General features: G+C 43.3%; 1 pseudogene; it reads right to left on the bottom strand.

Annotated features, from left to right (window-relative positions):
* The window catches only part of LOC124008289, a 157,172-nt pseudogene extending 135,909 nt beyond the window's left edge, over window positions 1-21,263 (bottom strand).
* Window positions 21,264-23,561: the final 2,298 nt, after the last annotated feature.

Genomic DNA, 23,561 nt, shown 5'->3' with positions numbered 1-23,561 from the left:
GCCCTGGTCTAGTGTTCAGTATGGTTATGAACCATGCAATGAACTCAATGAACTAAATGCAAATTTTTAAAGCAATAAGGCACGAGGGGGTGTGGTATATGGCCAGTATACCACGGCTAGGGGCTGTTCTTACACACAGCCCTTAGCCGTGGTACAGTTGAAGTCTGAGGTTTACATACACTTAGGTTGGAGTCATTAAAACTTGTTTTTCAACCACCCCACAAATTTCTTGTCAACAAACTATAGTTTTGGCAAGTCGGTTAGGACATCTACTTTGTGCAGGACACAAGGTATTTTTCCAACAATTGTTTACAGACAGATTATTTCACTAATAATTCACTGTATCATAATTCCAGTGGGTCAGAAGTTTACATACACTAAGTTGACAGGTTAGAAAATTCCAGAAAATTATGTCATCACTTTTGAAGCTTCTGATAGGCTAATTTACATCATTTGAGTCAATTGGAGATGTACCTGTGGATGTATTTCAAGACCTACCTTCAAAGAAATCAGCCAAGACCTCAGAAAAAAATTGTAGACCTCCACAGGTCTGGTTCATCCTTGGGAACAATTTCCAAATGCCTGAAGGTACCACGTTCATCTGAACAAACAATAGTATGCAAGTATAACCACCATGGGACCACACAGCCGTCATACCACTCAGGAAGGAGACGCGTTTTGTCTTCTAGAGATGAACGTACTTTGGTGTGAAAAGTGCAAATCAATCCCAGAACAACAGCAAAGGACCTTGTGAAGATTCTGGAGGAAACCGGTACAAAAGTATCTATATCCACAGTAAAACGAGTCTTATATCGACAACCTGTAAGGCCGCTCAGCAAGGAAGAAGCCACTGCTCCAAAACCGCCATAGAAAAGCCAGACTACGGTTTGCAACTGCACATGGGGACAAAGATAGTACTATATGGAGAAATGTCCTCTGGTCTGGTGCAACAAAAATAGAACTGTTTGGCCATAATGACCATCGTTATGTTTGGAGGAAGAAGGGGGGATCTTGCAAGCCGAAGAACACAATCCCAACCGTGAAGCACAGGGGTGGCAGCATCACGTTGTGGGGGTGCTTTGCTGCAGGAGCGACTGGTGCACTTCACAAAATAGATGGCATCATGAGGACGGAAAATGATGTGGATATATTGAAGCAACATCTCAATACATCAGTCAGGAAGTTAAAGCTTGGTCACAAATGGGTCTTCCAAATGGACAATGACCCCAAGCATACTTCCAAAGTTGTGGTAAAATGGCTTAAGGACAACAAAGTCAAGGTATTGGAGTGGCCATCACAAAGCCCTGACCTCAATCCTGACCTCAAGACCTCAATAGAAAATGTGTGGGCAGAACTGAAAAAGCGTGTGCGAGCAAGGAGACCTACAAACCCGATTCAGTTACACCAGCTTTGTAAGAAGGAATGGGCCAATATTCACCCAACTTATTGTGGGAAGCTTATGGAAGGCTACACAAAACATTTGACCCAAGTAAACAATGTAAAGGCAATGCTACCAAATACTAATTGAGTGTATGTAATCTTCTGACCCACTTGGAATGTGATGAAAGAAATAAAAGCTGAAATAAATCATTCTTTCTACTATTATTCTAACATTTCACATTCTTAAAATAAATTGGTGATCCTAACTGACCTAAAACAGGGAATTTTTACTAAGATTAAATGTCAGGAATTGTGAAAAACTGAGTTTAAATGTATTTTGTCACGGTTTTCTAATGGTGAAGGAGAGTCGGACCAAACTGCAGCGTGTAGATTGCGATCCATGTTTAATCACACAACGTAACACAAATCCAAAACACAAACTCTACAAAACAATAAACGTAGTGAAAACCGAAACATCCTTAACTGGTGCAAACTAACACAGACTAAGGACATCAAGACACTCAGGACAATCACCCACAATACAACCAAAGAATATGGCTGCCTAAATATGGTTTCCAATCAGAGACAACGATAAGCACCTGCCTCTGATTGAGAACCACTCCAGACAGCCATAGACTTTGCTAGATAACCCCACTAGCTACAATCCCAAATACATACACACCAAAACAAAACACACCACAATACAAAAACTCCATGCTACACCCTGGCCTGACCCAATACATGAAGAAAAACACAAAATACTTAGACCAGGGCGTGACAGAACCTCCCCCCTAAGGTGCGGACTCCCGAACGCACCTCAAAACAATAGGGAGGGTCCGGGTGGGCGTCTGTCCATGGTGGCGGCTCCGGCGCAGGACGTGGAACCCACTCAGTCAACCAAAGAATATGGCTGCCTAAATATGGTTTCCAATCAGAGACAACGATAAGCACCTGGCTCTGATTGAGAACCACTCCAGACAGCCATAGACTTTGCTAGATAACCCCACTAGCTACAATCCCAAATACATACACACCAAAACCCCAAGACAAAACACACCACAATACAAAAACTCCATGCCACACCCTGGCCTGACCCATTACATGAAGAAAAACACAAAATACTTAGACCAGGGCGTGACATGCTAGGTAATGCTCCGCCTTATCTCAGTTCACTGGTCACGATGGCAACACCCATCCGTAGCACGCGCTCCAGCAGGTGTATCTCACTGATCATCCCTAAAGCCAACACCTCATTTGGCCGCCTTTCGTTCCAGTACTCTGCTGCCTGTGACTGGAACGAACTGCAAAAATCGCTGAAGTTGGAGACTTTTATCTCCCTCACCAACTTCAAACATCAGCTATCCAAGCAGCTAACCGATCGCTGCAGCTGTACATAGTCTATTGGTAAATAGCCCACCCATTTTCACCTACCTCATCCCCATACTGTTTTTATTTATTTACTTTTCTGCTCTTTTGCACACCAATATCTCTACCTGTACATGACCATCTGATCATTTATCACTCCAGTGTTAATCTGCAAAATTGTATTATTTGCCTACCTCCTCATGCCTTTTGCACACATTGTATATAGACTGCCCATTTTTTTCTACTGTGTTATTGACTTGTTAATTGTTTACTCCATGTGTAACTCTGTGTTGTCTGTTCACACTGCTATGCTTTATCTTGGCCAGGTCGCAGTTGCAAATGAGAACTTGTTCTCAACTAGCCTACCTGGTTAAATAAAGGTGAAATAAAAAATAAATAAAAAACATATTTGGCCATGGTGTATGTAAACTTCTGACTTCAACTGTATAGTCTAGTCATGGTGTGTTGGCCATATATCACAAACCCCCAAAGTGCCTTATTGCTGTTATAAACTGGTTACCAATGTAATTAGAAAAGTAAAAATAAATGTATTGTCATTCCCATGGTATACGGTCTGATATATCACAGCCGTCAGCCAATCAGTATTCAGGGCTGGAACCACACAGTTTATAATATTGATTATAATATAACATGGCATTGTTGAATACTCGTTTCTGATTGGTAGGGGATTCTAGAGTGTGCATTATTTCCCTGTAACGCACGATATATCAGCACGGTAGAATTCAACGGCTATAGTTAATTTTTACATGTTTTCTTTGTGCTGCTTTTGAAAGCAAAAGTCAAATTGAAAACAGTATTGGTAATGGACTGATGGTTAAGTTAGCCCAAACTAGCAAGTCTGTTTGGTTACCACGGTAACTACTGTAGCTATCTAGTATACTTGTTAGCTACTTCAGTGGATGTTGAACACATTTCTAGTGGCAAATGTGTTAAATGATGGCCATGGTATTAAAGGGATAAGTTCTCTGCAAAATAATGAAAGGCATTCATTATTTTCTATAGAACGCATAGCCCCTCGTTGGTTATCCCTTACATAGACTATTGATGGTTCGTCAATTAGGTCATATTCAAACAGTTTAACATCAAATTTATCCAGCCCAGGTCGATGCAGTACGGTGTGTGTGTGTGTGTGCGTGTGTGATTGTGATTGTGTAAGGCATACCCAACATTTCTGGTATTATCTGAAGATTTTTTGCCTACATTCCTGTTTGGATACGCATTCAGCACCAGCCTGGTGTGTGTGTGTGTGTGTGTGTGTGTGTGTGTGTGTGTGTGTGTGTGTGCGTGCGTGCGTGCGTGCGTGCGTGTGTGTGTGATGAAAATGTCTCTATCAAAGTGTTCTACATTGGACTTGGAGTTAAATGATCCCGTCTTAATCATAATATCAGACCGAAGGACAGAGTTAAAGCTACAGTTCAACAAATGGGTAAATATCAAAAATTCAAATATCCAATGACCAGATACCCAGACCAGATCTCAGACTGTAGCTTTAAGCTTATTCCATGTTAACAATTTAAAAAACTGATCTCAGATCAGCAACTCTTTTATATATAGAAAAGAGAGGGAGTGAGAGAAAGCAAAAAGTCTGAATCCCTTCTCCAATAACCTTGAGTTATATCCTATTAAAATCATAGTTAGGGAGCACAGAAGTCTTATGTTCTCTTCTCTTCTACATGCTTAGAATAAAAATTATTCTCAAATAATTCTATGAGGAGGGAATGGGTTCTAGGCTACGTTGAAACTGGTGGAGGTTATTGATAGAACATTCCACTAATAATCCACCACTACGTTCAAGATAAAAAAAGGGTTCCAAAATGGTTCTTTTCCCGTAGGACAACCCTTTTTCATTCCAAGTAGAACCCTTTCGAGTTCCATTTGCAACCATCTGTGGAATGGGAACCCAAAAGGGTTCTACCTGGAACCAAATAAGGGTTCTTCAAAGGGTCCTCCTATGTGGACACTCGAAAACCACTTTTAGATTCAAGACAGCACTTTTTTGAGAGTGTAGTTCCTGATAGTTCAGTGGGTTAAACATAGTTCTGACAACAACAAGGTTTTTGTGGGTACTTAATATGTGTTAGTCTGCTAGAGATCCATAAGCCTACCTATCAATGACTTATGAATGACAATGACTAGAGACCTGATCAGACTATAGATACACGTACATAATCAAGGTATTTAAGTTTTTTGTTTTAAGAAATGTAAAAAAAATGTTTTAAAAAAATGATCATTATGGAGTATTATGTGTAGATAGATTTTTTATTTATTTAATCCATTTTTAGAAAAAGGCTGTAAAGTAACACAACGTGGAAAAAGTCAAGAGGTCTGAAAACTTTCCAAATGAATTGTACAATGCATTCGTAAAGTATTCAGACCCCTTTACTTTCCCATATATTATTACATTACAGCCTTTTTATCCTCATCAATCTACACATAATACCGCATAATGACAAAGAGACAACAGGTTTGTAGAAATGTTTGCACATTAATTACAAATAAAAAAAACAGAAATATCTTATTTGCATAAGTATTCAGACCCTTTGCTATGAGACTCAACATTGAACTCAGGTGCATCATGTTTCTATTGATCATCCTTGAGATGATTTTACAACTTGATTGGAGTCCACCTGTGGTAAATTCAATTTATTGGACATGATTTGGAAAGGCACACACCTGTCTATGTAAGGTCCACAGTTTACAGTGCATGTCAGAGCAAAAATCAAGCCATGAGGTCAAAGGAATTTCTCCATAGAGCTCAGAGACAGGATTGTGTCACGACACAGATCTGGGGAAGGGTACCTAAACATGTCTGCAGCATTGAAGGTCCCTCTTCCTAGTGCTGGCCACCCAGCCGAACTGAGAAATTGGGAGAGAAGGGCCTTGGTCAGGGAGGTGACCACGAACCCGATGGTCACTCTGACAGAGCTCCAGAGTTCCTCTGTGATGGGAGAACATTCCAGAGGATAACAATCTCTGCAGCACTCCATCAATCAGACCATTCTGGTAAAGTGGCCAGATGGAAGCCACTCTTCAGTAAAAGGGGCATGACAGCCCGCTTGGAGTTTGCCAAAAGGCACCTAAAGGTCTCTCAGACCATGAGCAACAAGATTCTCTGGTCTGATGAAACCAAATGCCAAGTGTCATGTCTGGAGGAAACCTGGCCACTACCTGGCCACTACGATCCTACTGTGAAGCATGATGGTGGCAGCATCATGCTGTGGGGATGTTTTTCAGCAGCAGGGATTCAGAGACTAGTCAGGATCTAGGGAAAGATGAACGGAGCAAAGTATAGAGAGATCCTTGATGAAAACCTGCTCCAGAGCGCTCAGGACTTCAGACTGGGGTGAAGGTTCACCTTCCAACAGGACAACAACCCTAAGGACACTGCCAAGACAACGCAGGAGTGGCTGTGTCCTAAGCCTCTGAAAGTCCTTGAGTGGCCCAGCCAGAGCCCGGACTTGAGCCTGATTGAACATCTCTGGAGAGACCTGAAAATAGCTGTGCAGTGACGCTCCCCATCCAATCTGACAGAGCTTGAGAGGATCTGCAGAGAAGAATGGGAGAAACTCCCCACATACAGGTGTGCCAAGCTTGTAGCAATTTTTTTAATACATTTTCTAAAATATCTAAAAAACAGTTTTTGCTTTGTCATTATGGGGTACTGTGATGTCATTATGGGGTATTGTGTGTAGATTGATGAGGGAATCATTTTTGTTGACATTTTTAGAATAAGGCTGTACGTAAAAAAACGTGGAAAAGTCAAGGGGTCTGAACACTTTCCGAATGCACTGTATAACCAGACCATAGATAGAACACCAGATTTTCCAATAACTGATGGACAGGAAGAGACAGGAAGAGATCATAGGTAAATAGAAAGAGGTCATTAGAATATTTATTATATATATTTTTTTAAATGTAACCTTTATTTAACTAGGCAAGTCAGATAAGAACAAATTCTTATTTACAATGACGGCCTACCAGGGAACAGTGGGTTAAATGCCTTGTTCAGGGGCAGAACGACCTTGTCAGCTCGGGGATTCAATCCAGCAACCTTTTGGTTACTGGCCCAATGCTCTAACCACTAGGCCACCTACCACCTACTATGGCAGACCATGCCCCAGTTCCCTGGATGGCCATCCATCTTGTGATGAAAGCTACAGAGAGTCGGACGCCATTTTGGATCCGGCGGTAATTCCTCCATTGGGAATAGAGGGGAAATGGGAAAACTATCGGAGAAGGGGCTTTGATGTTGGGTCTGCTGACACTGGGAGTCTTAACATCTCTTACATAAAGTAGGTTAAGTGCAGTAAATGAAGCATTGTGAGTCAGGGACCGTCAACAACTGGGTTGCTCTCCACCTCTCAGCCCCAAAGCGATGCTTCTGGGTGGCTCACCATCCAACCATGAACGACAACAACTGACTGAGCAAAGTGACACTCAAACTCTCTTTGAGGATAATACAAGTCCAATATAAGGATGCTTCTTTATCATAGAAACTGCTGTCTCAGTACACAGATGAGATGAACTGAAATATTTCCTTTAGCAACCAAACACTGTATACTCTGCTTACAGTGGCTGCTGTCTCAGTACACAGATGAGATGAACTGAAATCTTTCCTTTAGCAACCAAACACTGTATACTCTGCTTACAGTGGCTGCTGTCTCAGTACACAGATGAGATGAACTGAAATCTTTCCTTTAGCAACCAAACACTGTATACTCTGCTTACAGTGGCTGCTGTCTCAGTACACAGATGAGATGAACTGAAATATTTCCTTTAGCAACCAAACACTGTATACTCTGCTTACAGTGGCTGCTGTCTCAGTACACAGATGAGATGAACTGAAATCTTTCCTTTAGCAACCAAACACTGTATACTCTGCTTACAGTGGCTGCTGTCTCAGTACACAGATGAGATGAACTGAAATCTTTCCTTTAGCAACCAAACACTGTATACTCTGCTTACAGTGGCTGCTGTCTCAGTACACAGATGAGATGAACTGAAATATTTCCTTTAGCAACCAAACACTGTATACTCTGCTTACAGTGGCTGCTGTCTCAGTACACAGATGAGATGAACTGAAATCTTTCCTTTAGCAACCAAACACTGTATACTCTGCTTACAGTGGCTGCTGTCTCAGTACACAGATGAGATGAACTGAAATATTTCCTTTAGCAACCAAACACTGTATACTCTGCTTACAGTGGCTGCTGTCTCAGTACACAGATGAGATGAACTGAAATATTTCCTTTAGCAACCAAACACTGTATACTCTGCTTACAGTGGCTGCTGTCTCAGTACACAGATGAGATGAACTGAAATATTTCCTTTAGCAACCAAACACTGTATACTCTGCTTACAGTGGCTGCTGTCTCAGTACACAGATGAGATGAACTGAAATATTTCCTTTAGCAACCAAACACTGTATACTCTGCTTACAGTGGCTGCTGTCTCAGTACACAGATGAGATGAACTGAAATATTTCCTTTAGCAACCAAACACTGTATACTCTGCTTACAGTGGCTGCTGTCTCAGTACACAGATGAGATGAACTGAAATATTTCCTTTAGCAACCAAACACTGTATACTCTGCTTACAGTGGCTAGTGAAAGTATTCACCCCCTTGGCATTTTCCCTAGTTTGTTGTCTTACAACCTGGAAATAAAAATCTATTTTTTTTGGGGGGGGGGGGGGGGGGGGTCATTTGATTTACACAACATGCCTACCACTTTGAAGATGCAAAATATATTTTTAGTGTGAACAAGAAATAAGCCCAAAAATCTTGTAACTTGTAACTTAAAACTTGTAACTATTCACCCCGTCAAAGTCAATACTTTGTAAAGCCACCTTTTGCATCAATTACAGCATTAAGTCTCTTGGGGTATGTCTTGGCACATCTAGTCACTGGGATTTTTGCCCATTCTTCAAGGCAGAACTGCTCCAGCTCCTTGAAGTTAGATGGGTTCCTGCTGGTGTACAGCAATATTTAAGTCATACCACAGATTCTCAATTTGATTGAGGTCTGGGCTTTGACTAGGCCATTCCAAGACATTTAAATGTTTCCCCTTAAACCACTCATGTTGCTTTTGCAGTATGATTAGGATCATTGTCCTGCTGGAAGGTGAACCCCCGTCCCAGTCTCAAATCTCTGGAAGACTGAAACAGGTTTCACTTAGGAATTTCCCTGTATTTAGCTCCATCCATCATTCCTTCAATTCTGACCAGTTTCCCAGTCCCTGCTGATGAAAAACATCCCCACAGTATGATGCTGCCACCACCATGCTTCACTGTAGGGATGGTCTTCTCTGGGTGATGAGAGGTGTTGGGTGTCTCTGGGTGATGAGAGGTTTGCGCCAGACATAGCGTTTTCCTTGATGGCCAAAAAGCTACATTTTTGTTTCATCTGACAATATGTTTGGGGAGTCTCCCACATGCCGTTTGGCGAACACCAAACACGTTTGCTTATTTTTTTCTTTATGCTTTATGCAATGGCTTTTTTTCTGGCCATTCTTCCATAAAGCTCAACTCTGTGGAGTGTACGGCTTAAAGTGGTCCTATGGACAGATACTCCAATCTCCGCTGTGGAGCTTTGTAGCTCCTTATGGGTTATCTTTGATCTCTTTGTTGCCTCTCTGATTAATTCCCTCTTGGAATTCTCTCTTTGCAGGTTTGTTGTGGTGCCATATTCTTTCCATTTTTTAATAATGGTTTTAATGGTGCTCCATGGGATGTTCAAAGTTCAAAGTTTTTTAGAACCCAACCCTGATCTGTAATTCTCCACAACTTTGTCCATGACCTGTTTGGAGAGCTCCTTGGTCTTCATGGTGCTGCTTGCTTTGTGGTTTTGGCAAGTTGGTAAGAACATCAACTTTGTGCATGACATTTTTCTAACAATTTCTTTTTCTAACAATTTATTTTTCTAACAGATTATTTCACTTATAATTCATTGTATCATAATACCAGTGGGTCAGAAGTTTACATACCCTAAGTTGACTCTGCCTTTAACCTGCTTGGAAAATTCCAGAAAATAATGTCATGGCTTTAGAAGCTTCTGATAGGCTAATTGACATTATTTGAGTCAATTGGAGGTGTACCTGTGGATGTATTTCAAGGCCTCCCTTCAAACTCAGTGCCTCTTTTCTTGACATCATGGGAAAATCAAAAAAAATCAGCCAAGGTCTACAAAAATATTGTAGACCTCCACAAGTCTGGTCCATCCTTGGGAGCAATTTTCAAATGCCTGAAGGTACCACGTTCATCTGTACAAACAATAGTAGGCAAGTATAAACACCATGGGACCACGCAGCCATTATACGCTCAGGAAGGAGACGCGTTCTGTCTCCTAGATACTTTGTTGCAAAAAGTGCAAATCAATCCCAGAACAACAGCAAAGGACCTTGTGAAGATGTTGGAGGAAATAGGTACAAAAGTATCTATATTTATTACAGTACAACGAGACCTATATCGACATAACCTGAAAGCCCGCTCAACAAGGAAGAAGCCACTGCTCCAAAACCGCCATAAAAAGCCAGACTACGGTTTGTAACTGCACATGGGGACAAAGATCGTTATTGTCCTCTGGTCTGATGAAACAAAAATAGAACTGTTTGGCCATAACGACCATTGTTATGTTTGGAGGAAGAAGGGGGATCTTGCAAGCCGAAGAACACCATCCCAACCGTGAAGCATGGGAGTGGCAGCATCATGTTGTGGGGGTGCTTTGCTGCAGGAGCGACTGGTGCACTTCACAAAATAGATGGCATCACGAGGAGGAAAATGATGTGGATATATTGAAGCAACATCTGAAGACATCAGTCAGGAAGTTAAAGCTTGGTTGCAAATGGGTCGTCCAAATGGACAATGACCCCAAGCATACTTCCAAAGTTGTGGCAAAATGGCTTAAGGAGAACGAAGTCAAGGTGTGGGAGTGGCCATCACAAAGCCCTGACCTCAATCCTATAGAAAATGTGTGGGCAGAACTGAAAAGGTGTGCGCGGGCAAGGAGGCCTACAAACCTGACTCAGTTACACCAGCTCTGTAAAGAGGAATGGACCAAAGTTCACCCAACTTATTGTGGGAAGCTTGTGGAAGGCTACCCGATACGTTGGTCCCAAGTTAAACAATTTAAAGGCAATGCTACCAAATACTAATTGAGTGTATGTCAACTTCTGACCCACTGGGAATGTGATGAAAGAAAGAAAAGCTGAGATAAATCATTCTCTCTACTACTATTCTGACATTTCACATTCTTAAAATAAAGTGGTGATCCTAACTGATCTAAAACAGGTCATTTTTTACTAGAATTAAATGTCAGTAATTGTGAAAAACTGAGTTTAAATGTATTTGGCTATAGTGTATGTAAACTTCCGACTTCAACTGTACATAGAATGTATGCACACATGACTGTAAGTCGCTTTGGATAAAAGCGTCTGCTAAATGGCATATATTATTATTATTATTACATGTACTGTACATATTACCTCAACTAACTGGTGCCCCCGCACATTGACTCTGTACCGTTTCCCCCCTGTATATAGTCTCCACATTGACTCTGTACCGGTACCCCCTGTATATAGTCTCCACATTAACTCTGTACCGGTACCCCCCTGTATATAGTCTCCACATTGACTCTGTACCGGTACCCCCTGTATATAGTCTCCACATTAACTCTGTACCGGTACCCCCCTGTATATAGTCTCCACATTGAGTCAGTACCGGTACCCCCTGTATATAGTCTCCACACTGACTCTGTACCGGTACCCCCTGTATATAGTCTCTACACTGACTCTGTACCGGTACCCCTTGTATATAGTCTCCACATTGACTCTGTACCGGTACCCCCTGTATATAGTCTCCACATTGACTCTGTACCGGTACCCCCTGTATATAGTCTCCACATTGACTCTGTACCGGTACCCCCTGTATATAGTCTCCACATTAACTCTGTACCGGTACCCCCCTGTATATAGTCTCCACATTGACTCTGTACCGGTACCCCCTGTATATAGTCTCCACATTAACTCTGTACCGGTACCCCCCTGTATATAGTCTCCACATTGAGTCAGTACCGGTACCCCCTGTATATAGTCTCCACACTGACTCTGTACCGGTACCCCCTGTATATAGTCTCTACACTGACTCTGTACCGGTACCCCTTGTATATAGTCTCCACATTGACTCTGTACCGGTACCCCCTGTATATAGTCTCCACATTGACTCTGTACCGGTACCCCCTGTATATAGTCTCCACATTGACTCTGTACCGGTACCCCCTGTATATAGCCTCCACATTGACTCTGTACCGGTACCCCCCTGTATATAGTCTCCACACTGACTCTGTACCGGTACCCCCTGTATATAGTCTCCACATTGACTCTGTACCGGTACCCCCTGTATATAGCCTCCACATTGACTCTGTACCGGTACCCCCTGTATATAGTCTCCACATTGACTCTGTACCGGTACCCCCTGTATATAGTCTCCACATTGACTCTGTACCGGTACCCCCTGTATATAGCCTCCACATTGACTCTGTACCAGTACCCCCTGTATATTGTCTCCACATTGACTCTGTACCGGTACCCCCTGTATATAGCCTCCACATTGACTCTGTACCTGTACCCCCTGTATATAGCCTCCACATTGACTCCTGTATCGGTACCCCCTGTATATAGTTTCCACATTGACTCTGTACCGGTACCCCCAGTATATAGCCTCCACATTGACTCTGTACCGGTACCCCCCTGTATATAGTCTCCACACTGACTCTGTACCGGTACCCCCTGTATATAGTCTCCACATTGACTCTGTACCGGTACCCCCTGTATATAGCCTCCACATTGACTCTGTACCGGTACCCCCTGTATATAGTCTCCACATTGACTCTGTACCGGTACCCCCTGTATATAGTCTCCACATTGACTCTGTACCGGTACCCCCTGTATATAGTCTCCACATTGACTCTGTACCGGTACCCCCTGTATATAGCCTCCACATTGACTCTGTACCAGTACCCCCTGTATATTGTCTCCACATTGACTCTGTACCGGTACCCCCTGTATATAGCCTCCACATTGACTCTGTACCTGTACCCCCTGTATATAGCCTCCACATTGACTCCTGTATCGGTACCCCCTGTATATAGTCTCCACACTGACTCTGTACCGGTACCCCCTGTATATAGCCTCCACATTGACTCCTGTATCGGTACCCCCTGTATATAGTCTCCACATTGACTCTGTACCGGTACCCCCAGTATATAGCCTCCACATTGACTCTGTACCGGTACCCCCTGTATATAGTCTCCACATTGACTCCTGTATCGGTACCCCCTGTATATAGTCTCCACATTGACTCTGTACCGGTACCCCCTGTATATAGTCTCCACATTGACTCTGTACCGGTACCCCCCTGTAATATAGTATCACTATCGTTATTTTACTGCTGCTCTTTAATTACTTGTTACTTCTTATTCTTATCCATATTTTTTTAAAGTGCATTGTTGGTCACGGACTTGTAAGTAAGCGTTTCACTGAAAGGTCTACACCTGTTGTATTCAGCGTTTCACTGAAAGGTCTACACCTGTTGTATTCAGCGTTTCACTGAAAGGTCTACACCTGTTGTATTCAGCGTTTCACTGAAAGGTCTACACCTGCTGTATTCAGCATTTCACTGTAAGGTCTACTACACCTGTTGTATTCAGCGTTTCACTGAAAGGTCTACTACACCTGTTGTATTCAGCATTTCACTGTAAGGTCTACTACACCTGTTGTATTTGGCGCATGTGACTAATACAATTTGGTTTGATTTGATGATGATGATGATGATGATGATGATGGCTTGATGCCGAAAACATTGGTGTTTTGTCACCTTTGCTTCATAAGATCATGATCTATTTTTGCATTTAAGATTTTTGATTTGTCATCATGTTCAACAGCTAAGTCTCTAATCCCAGTACGATACCTGATCTCCCTTCAGTGACTCATATCTGGTCCTGAACAATATGCACAATACATCGACACACAGACCGTGATGCGAGTACCGCACTCACACACACAGAAACAGAGACAGACACACAGGCACACACACACAAAGAGGGAGTCACACACACACACACACACACAAAGAGGGAGTCAGACACACACACAAAAAGAGGGAGTCAGACACACACACACACAATGGAACTGAGTGTTCAGAAGGAAGAGAGACTCATCGCCCAGAGAGACACTGGAAGAACATACAGTACTGCAGGCCGCTGTGATGCTGTGATGCTGTGATGCTGTGTGTGTGTGTGTGTGTGTGTGTGTGTGTGTGTGTGTGTGTGTGTGTGTGTGTGTGTGTGTGTGTGTGTGTGTGTGTGTGTGTGTGTGTGTGTGTGTGTGTGTGTGTGTGTGTGTGTGTGTGTGTGTGTGTGTGTGTGTGTGTGTGTGTGTGTCCTCTGTGTGTGTGTTGACACTGAATCAAGAAGAGTTGTCTCGTCCCATAGAGTCGTAATAGGAGTGGATAGTTGATTTATCATTAGCTCATTAGCTGAGGTATTTTCAACCTCAACTTTTAACAGGGCGAGACCCTTGAAGTCCCATTCAGACCTAGACTCCTCTCTCCTCCATCTCTCCGTCGCTGCCTCTCTCTATACCTCCTCCACTTCTCTCCTCTCTCTCTCTCTAACTCTTGAGAGATCCATCCAACTCTCTATCTTTCTCTCTCATCCCTCCCCCACTTTCCCTCCTCTCTCTCCCTCATCTCTCTTTCCATCCCACCCCCACTTTCCCTCCTCTCCCTCCCTCTCTCTCCCCCACATCCACTACTCTCTACCTCTCCCTCTGTCTGTCTGTCTGTCTGTCTGTCTGTCTGTCTGTCTGTCTGTCTGTCTGTCTGTCTGTCTGTCTGTCTGTCTGTCTGTCTGTCTGTCTGTCTGTCTGTCTGTCTGTCTGTCTGTCTGTCTGTCTGTCTGTCTGTCTGTCTGTCTGTCTCTGTCTGTCTGTCTGTCTGTCTGTCTCTGTCCTGTCTTTTCCTTCTGTCTGTCTGTCTGTCTGTCTGTCTGTCTGTCTGTCTGTCTGTCTGTCTGTCTGTCTGTCTGTCTGTCTGTCTGTCTGTCTGTCTCCCTGTCACATCTGTCTACTCTCTCTCTCTCTCTCTCTCTCTCTCTCTCTCTCTCTCTCTCTCTCTCTCTCTCTCTCTCTCTCTCTCTCTCTCTCTCTCTCTCTCTCTCTCTCTCTCTCTCTCTCTCTCTCTCTCTCTCTCTCTCTCTCTCTCTCTCTCTCCCTCTCTCTCCTTTTCCTTCTCAACCCCCACATTCCCTCCTCTCTCTCTCCCTCTCTCTCCCCCACATCCACTACTCTACCTCTCTCTCTCTCTCTCTCTCTCTCTCTCTCTCTCTCTCTCTCTCTCTCTCTCTCTCTCTCTCTCTCCCTTTTTCCTTCTCACCCCCACATTCCCTCCTCTCTCTCCCTCTCTCTCCCCCACATCCACTACTCTACCTCTCCCTCTCTCTCCCTCTCCCTCTCTCTCTCTCCCTTTTTCCTTCTCACCCCCACTTTCCCTCCTCTGTCTCCCTCTCTCTCTCTCTCCATCCCTTCCTCACATCCACTCCTCTCTCTACCTCTAGTGGATTACAGGAAAAGCTAGATTTACGATCATTACCGTTGTAGAAAGTATTTAGGGAGATGACTCTGGCTCATACTCTACCAATAGTGTAATTACGGTAAAATGGTAAGAGATTTTTTTTAATAGTGTAAATAAAGCAGTCAGAGAGCTGTCAATACAGTAAGTCTGGGATTGATGTGGATCCTCACTAGAGCTGCATTATAACACGCTTGACGTTTGAAGCTAGAATCCTTAATTGTGAAACTGTCTGTCTGGGATGTTACAACAGCAATAAAAGTTACTGTAAACAAACACAGTTTTTTTTCTCCCTTGGACATAATTGCACGTGAGATAGAACAGTTTGATTTTTGTTATTACCATTCTGCTGGATGATCCTCTCCTCATCAACAAAACCAAGATAATTACAAAGGTGCTAGCTAGAACAGTGGCATTGTTTCCACAAATGCGGATTTGATCTTTAGAGGTCATTAATAGTTGAGCCGACATCTGCATCCTGAATGTGATCTCAGCGACCGCGGTAACATTGCATTTAAAACCTGCATTGGCAACTAGCATGATAGGATTTGGGAAACCACTGGGAAAATAATTGGGAAACAACTGATTGTAAATAGCAACAGGCCAGCAAGCCACTGAGTGTGTAAGAAGAACAGAAGTGACAGGGAAGTAAGATGTTTGTTGTGCACCTGGTCTATATAAAGTGAGGCTACAAAAGTATCAGGACAGAAACACATTGTCAGTGATGGAGGGTTACATTGTCAGAGGTGGAGGGAGGAGGGTTAGATTGTCAGTGGTGGAGGGTTAGATTGTCAGTGATGGAGGGTTAGATTGTCAGTGATGGAGGGTTAGATTGTCAGTGATGGAGGGTTAGATTGTCAGTGGTGGAGGGTTAGATTGTCAGTGATGGAGGGTTAGATTGTCAGTGATGGAGGGTTAGATTGTCAGTGATGGAGGGAGGAGGGTTAGATTGTCAGTGATGGAGGGAGGAGGGTTAGATTGTCAGTGATGGAGGGAGGAGGGTTAGATTGTCAGTGATGGAGGGTTAGATTGTCAGTGATGGAGGGTTAGATTGTCAGTGATGGAGGGTTAGATTGTCAGTGATGGAGGGTTAGATTGTCAGTGATGGAGGGTTAGATTGTCAGTGATGGAGGGTTAGATTGTCAGTGATGGAGGGTTAGATTGTCAGTGATGGAGGGTTAGATTGTCAGTGGTGGAGGGTTAGATTGTCAGTGATGGAGGGTTAGATTGTCAGTGATGGAGGGTTAGATTGTCAGTAGTGGAGGGAGGAGGGTTAGATTGTCAGTGGTGGAGGGTTAGATTGTCAGTGATGGAGGGTTAGATTGTTAGTGATGGAGGGTTAGATTGTCAGTGATGGAGGGAGGAGGGTTAGATTGTCAGTGGTGGAGGGTTAGATTGTCAGTGGTGGAGGGTGGAGGGTTAGATTGTCAGTGATGGAGGGTTAGATTGTCAGTGATGGAGGGTTAGATTGTCAGTGGTGGAGGGTTAGATTGTCAGTGATGGAGGGAGGAGGGTTAGATTGTCAGTGGTGGAGGGTTAGATTGTCAGTGATGGAGGGTGGAGGGTTAGATTGTCAGTGATGGAGGGTTAGATTGTCAGTGATGGAGGGTTAGATTGTCAGTGATGGAGGGTTAGATTGTCAGTGATGGAGGGTGGAGGGTTAGATTGTCAGTGATGGAGGGTTAGATTGTCAGTGATGGAGGGTTAGATTGTCAGTGATGGAGGGTGGAGGGTTAGATTGTCAGTGATGGAGGGTTAGATTGTCAGTGATGGAGGGTTAGATTGTCAGTGGTGGAGGGAGGAGGGTTAGATTGTCAGTGATGGAGGGAGGAGGGTTAGATTGTCAGTGGTGGAGGGTTAGATTGTCAGTGGTGGAGGGAGGAGGGTTAGATTGTCAGTGGTGGAGGGTTAGATTGTCAGTGGTGGAGGGTGGAGGGTTAGATTGTCAGTGATGGAGGGTTAGATTGTCAGTGGTGGAGGGTGGAGGGTTAGATTGTCAGTGATGGAGGGAGGAGGGTTAGATTGTCAGTGATGGAGGGTTAGATTGTCAGTGATGGAGGGTTAGATTGTCAGTGATGGAGGGTTAGATTGTCAGTGATGGAGGGATAGATTGTCAGTGATGGAGGGTTAGATTGTCAGTGGTGGAGGGTTAGATTGTCAGTGGTGGAGGGTTAGATTGTCGGTGGTGGAGGGATAGATTGTCAGTGGTGGAGGGATAGATTGTCAGTGATGGAGGGTTATATTGTCGGTGGTGGAGGGATAGATTGTCAGTGATGGAGGGTTATATTGTCGGTGGTGGAGGGAGGAGGGTTAGATTGTCAGTGGTGGAGGGTTAGATTGTCAGTGGTGGAGGGTTAGATTGTCAGTGATGGAGGGATAGATTGTCAGTGGTGGAGGGATAGATTGTCAGTGATGGAGGGTTATATTGTCGGTGGTGGAGGGAGGAGGGTTAGATTGTCAGTGGTGGAGGGTTAGATTGTCAGTGGTGGAGGGTTAGATTGTCAGTGATGGAGGGATAGATTGTCAGTGGTGGAGGGATAGATTGTCAGTGATGGAGGGTTATATTGTCGGTGGTGGAGGGAGGAGGGTTAGATTGTCAGTGATGGAGGGATAGATTGTCAGTGATGGAGGGTGGAGGGTTAGATTGTCAGTGATGGAGGGTTAGATTGTCAGTGATGGAGGGTTAGATTGTCAGTGATGGAGGGTTAGATTGTCAGTGATGGAGGGTTAGATTGTCAGTGATGGAGGGTGGAGGGTTAGATTGTCAGTGATGGAGGGTTAGATTGTCAGTGATGGAGGGTGGAGGGTTAGATTGTCAGTGATGGAGGGTTAGATTGTCAGTGATGGAGGGTTAGATTGTCAGTGATGGAGGGTTAGATTGTCAGTGATGGAGGGTGGAGGGTTAGATTGTCAGTGATGGAGGGTTAGATTGTCAGTGATGGAGGGTTAGATTGTCAGTGATGGAGGGTGGAGGGTTAGATTGTCAGTGATGGAGGGTTAGATTGTCAGTGATGGAGGGTTAGATTGTCAGTGGTGGAGGAGGGTTAGATTGTCAGTGATGGAGGGTTAGATTGTCAGTGATGGAGGGTTAGGTCAGTGGTGGAGGGTTAGATTGTCAGTGGTGGAGGGTTAGATTGTCAGTGATGGAGGGTTATATTGTCGGTGGTGGAGGGAGGAGGGTTAGATTGTCAGTGATGGAGGGATAGATTGTCAGTGATGGAGGGTTAGATTGTCAGTGGTGGAGGGTTAGATTGTCAGTGGTGGAGGGAGGAGGGTTAGATTGTCAGTGGTGGAGGGTTAGATTGTCAGTGGTGGAGGGTTAGATTGTCAGTGGTGGAGGGTTAGATTGTCAGTGGTGGAGGGTTAGATTGTCAGTGGTGGAGGGTTAGATTGTCAGTGGTGGAGGGTTAGATTGTCAGTGATGGAGGGTTAGATTGTCAGTGGTGGAGGGTTAGATTGTCAGTGGTGGAGGGATAGATTGTCAGTGATGGAGGGTTAGATTGTCAGTGATGGAGGGTTAGATTGTCAGTGATGGAGGGTTAGATTGTCAGTGGTGGAGGGTTAGATTGTCAGTGGTGGAGGGTTAGATTAGAAAAACACACTCCTGGAGAAAGTCGTCAAGAGGGGCTCCACAGGTCCTGATCTACATGTAGCAATGTAAGGGCCATGGTTTCATCCCCTCTCCACTACAAGCGGCAGCATGCGGTCGGTCATTCACTTCAATGAACCATAAATCCGTTTAAGAGGAGAGATTTCATATCACTGATCCTCCCAGAGGGAAGTTGTAAAACCCTTTATTAGGCTAATCAGACATTGACTCCAGGGGTTGAAACAGAAACTACTGTTTATCCTTTAAAGTGTAATAATCTTAAATAATTATTAGAAAAAACACTCTTCCTTGTAATGAAATCATACTTTCAAAAACACATTGTAAAACCATGTGCTTTGCATCTGTGCACGGTCTGTTTTTAATATCGTGACTTCGGTGATTTGTTTTTTATCATGTTGAGTTGTGCCTTGGGTGCCTGAAATGTGCTTTATGTATAAAAATTAATTATCATGAATAGAAGCAGGTTCTCCTTGCAATATTAAAAAGGCGAGCAGCTCCTCAGGTGCAAAATACAAGACATAAGAAGTTCATTCACAGTTGCCAGCCATTTAATATTGTTCCAGAGGCTGATGAAACTACCCCTGAGGTTTATTGTGTTTCATTGAAGGAGACACTCTATTCCAGCCATTATTATGAGCCGTCCTCCCCTCAGTAGCCTCCACTGGTAGTAAGATGCCGTAAAGACATTATGAACTGTGATCATGATCATGTGAAGACAGACAGCAGCTAACTCCTAGCAGAACATACTATGAGTAGTTGACGTGGAGTCAGAAATAGGCTACTGTATATACCCAGCACACTACTGTTGATACCCAGCACACTACTGTTGATACCCAGTACACTACTGTATATACCCAGCACACTACTGTTGATACCCAGTACACTACTGTATATACCCAGCACACTACTGTTGATACCCAGTACACTACTGTTGATACCCAGTACACTACTGTTGATACCCAGCACACTACTGTTGATACCCAGCACACTACTGTTGATACCCAGTACACTACTGTTGATACCCAGTACACTACTGTTCATACCCAGTACACTACTGTTGATACCCAGTACACTACTGTATATACCCAGCACACTACTGTTGATACACAGTACACTACTGTTGATACCCAGTACACTACTGTTCATACCCAGTACACTACTGTTCATACCCAGTACACTACTCTTGATACCCAGTACACTACTGTTGATACCCAGTACACTACTGTTGATACCCAGTTGATACCCAGTACACTACTGTTGATACCCAGTTGATACCCAGTACACTACTGTTGATACCCAGTACACTACTGTTGATACCCAGTACACTACTGTTGATACCCAGTACACTACTGTTGATACCAAGCACACTACTGTTGATACCCAGTACACTACTGTTGATACCCAGTACACTACTGTTGATACCCAGTTGATACCCAGTACACTACTGTTGATACCCAACACACTACTGTTGATACCCAGTACACTACTGTTGATACCCAGTACACTACTGTTGATACCCAGTACACTACTGTTGATACCCAGTACACTACTGTTGATACCCAGTACACTACTGTTGATACCCAGTACACTACTGTTGATACCCAGCACACTACTGTTGATACCCAACACACTACTGTTGATACCTACTAATACATTGCTTAATTCTAAGTAGTGTGCTAGTTTAGATACACAAACACACCACCACACACACACACACACACACACACACACACACACACACACACACACACACACACACACACACACACACACACACACACACACACACACACACACACACACACACACACACACACACACACACAGACTTACCACGTACACGTAGTAGAATTGCATGTCCTGACTCACAGGCTGTTACATCACTGAAGAACATCCTCCATCAGAGACTAAAATCATAACAGAAAAATACTGTCTCTTCTTGTCTCCTCTCTTCTCTTGTCCTCAGGTCTCAGAGAAAGGAGTAAAGTATCTCTCTTTTACTATATCATCTCCTCTCTTCTCTTCTCCTCAGGTCTCAGAGAAAGCAGTCAAGTATCTCTCATTTACTACATCCTCTTCTCCTTTCCTTTCTTCTCAGGTCTCAGACAGTAAGTGTTTCTTCTCTCTCCTTCTCATCTGTAAAAACAACAACAGTAGAGTTGTCAGTAGAGTTGTCCTTCAGTGAACGAACAGCTTCAGCCCTGCATGTTGTGGTTGTGTTTCCACTGTCTGATGATAGAGCTGTGCTTCCTGCATTTGCAGCCACCGCATGTGTATTGTGAGAGAGAAAGAGTGTGTGTTATGTGACAGATAACGCGCGGTGTGCACTGTGCGTTAAGAAACAGGAAGTGTGGAGAGAGAGAGAGAGAGAGAGAGAGAGAGAGAGAGAGAGAGAGAGAGAGAGAGAGAGAGAGAGAGAGAGAGAGAGAGAGAGAGAGAGGGGCAACAACAAATTCAATCCCTTTTAGACAACTTCCTGGATAAAACTTTTCACTCTAATAGTGAAGGTGTAAACTTTGCAGTAGAAAATCTAAACAGTACAGTATATATGACCTCTCAGCTTCCCTATCAAATCTAAAAAAGTCAGACAGAAAACAGAAGAAAATTAACAACAATGACAAATGGTTTGATGAAGAACAAAAAACCTAAGAAAGAAATTGAGAAACTTATCCAACCAAAAACATAGAGACCCAGAAAACCTGAATCTACACATTCACTATGGTGAATCACTAAAACAATACAGAAATACACTACGGAAAAAGAAGGAACAGCACGTCAGAAATCAGCTCAACGTAATTGAAGAATCCATAGACTCTAACCACTTCTGGAAAAATGTGAAAACTCTAAACAAACAATAACACGAAGAGTTATCTATCCAAAACAGAGATGTATGGGTAAACCACTTATCCAATCTTTTTGGCACCATAACAAAGAACAAACAGCAGCAAGATATAAGTTATTAAATACAAATCATAGAATCAACTATTAAAGACTAGCAGAACCCACTGGATTCTCCAATTACATTGAATGAACTACAGGACTAAATACAAACCCTCCAACCCAAAAGGGCCTGTTGTGTTGATGGCATCCAAAATGAAATGATAAAATATACAAACCACACATTCCAGTTGGCTATATTTAAGCTCTTTAGCCTTATCATTAACAGCAGACTCGTACATTTCCTCAGTGAAAACAATGTAATGAGAAAATGTCAAATTGGCTTTTTACCAAATTACCGTACGACAGACCACATATTCACCCTGCATACCCTAATTGACAAAAAATCAAACCAAAACAAAGGTAAAGTCTTCTTTCTCATGCTTTGTTTTCAAAAAAGCTTTTGACTCAATTTGGCATGAGGGTCTGCTTTACAAATGGATGGATGGTGTCGGGGGAAAAACATATAGCATTATAAAATCCATGTACACAAACAACAAGTGTTCGGTTAAAATTGGCACAATAGAAAACTAATATTTCTTTCCACAGGGCCGTGGGGTGAGATAGGGATGCAGCTTAAGCCCCACCCTCTTCAACATATATATCAACAAATTGGCGAGGGCACTAGAACAGGCTGCAGCAACCGGCCTCACCCTACTAGAATCTGAAGTCAAATGTCCACTGTTTGCTGATGATCTGGTGCATATGTTCCCAACCAAGGAGGGCCTGCAGCAGCACCTAGATCTTCTGCACAGATACTGTCAGACCTGGGCCTTAACAGTAAATCTCAGTAAGACCAAAATAATGTTGTTCCAGTCACCAGGACCACAAATACAAATTCCATCTAGATGCTGTTGCCCTAGAGCACACAAAAAACTATACATACCTCGGCCTAAACATCAGCGACACAGGTAACTTCCACAAAGCTGTGAACGAGCTGAAAGACAAGGCAAGAAGTGCCTTCTATGCCATAAAAAGGAACATAAAATTTGACATACCAATTAGCATCTGGCTAAAAATACTTAAATCAGTTATAGAACCCATTGCCATTTATGGTTGTGAGGTCTGGGGTCCGCATACCAACCAATAAATCACAAAATGGCACAAACACCAAATTGAGACTCTGCATGCAGAATTTTGCAAAAACATCCTCCGTGTACAACGTAAAACACCAAATAGCCAATATCCGCTAATTATCAAAATCCAGGAAAGAGCCATTAAATTCTACAACCACCTAAAAGGAAGCGATTCCCAAACCTTCCATAACAAAGCCATCGCCAACAGAGAGATGAAAATGGAGAAGAGTTCCCTAAGCAAGCTGGTCCTGGGGCTCTGTTAACAAACACAAACACAAACACACCCCACAGAGCCCCAGGACAGCAACACAATTAGACCCAAGCAAATCATGAGAAAACAAAAAGATAATTATTGACACATTGGGAAGAATTAACAAAGAAACGGAGCAACTAGAATGTTATTTGGCCCTAAACAGAGAGTACACAGTGGCAGAATACCTGACCACTGCCTCGTTCAACCTTAACTGCCTCGTTCAACCTTACAGTTAACTAGTCCAACGCAATAACGACCTGCCTCTCTCTTGTTGCACTCCACAAGGAGACTGCCTGTT

Source organism: Oncorhynchus gorbuscha, linkage group LG21, assembly GCF_021184085.1.
Source record: "Oncorhynchus gorbuscha isolate QuinsamMale2020 ecotype Even-year linkage group LG21, OgorEven_v1.0, whole genome shotgun sequence".
In the NCBI taxonomy this organism is placed as follows: Eukaryota; Metazoa; Chordata; class Actinopteri; order Salmoniformes; family Salmonidae; genus Oncorhynchus; species Oncorhynchus gorbuscha.
This window is presented reverse-complemented; position numbering and strand designations above follow the sequence as displayed.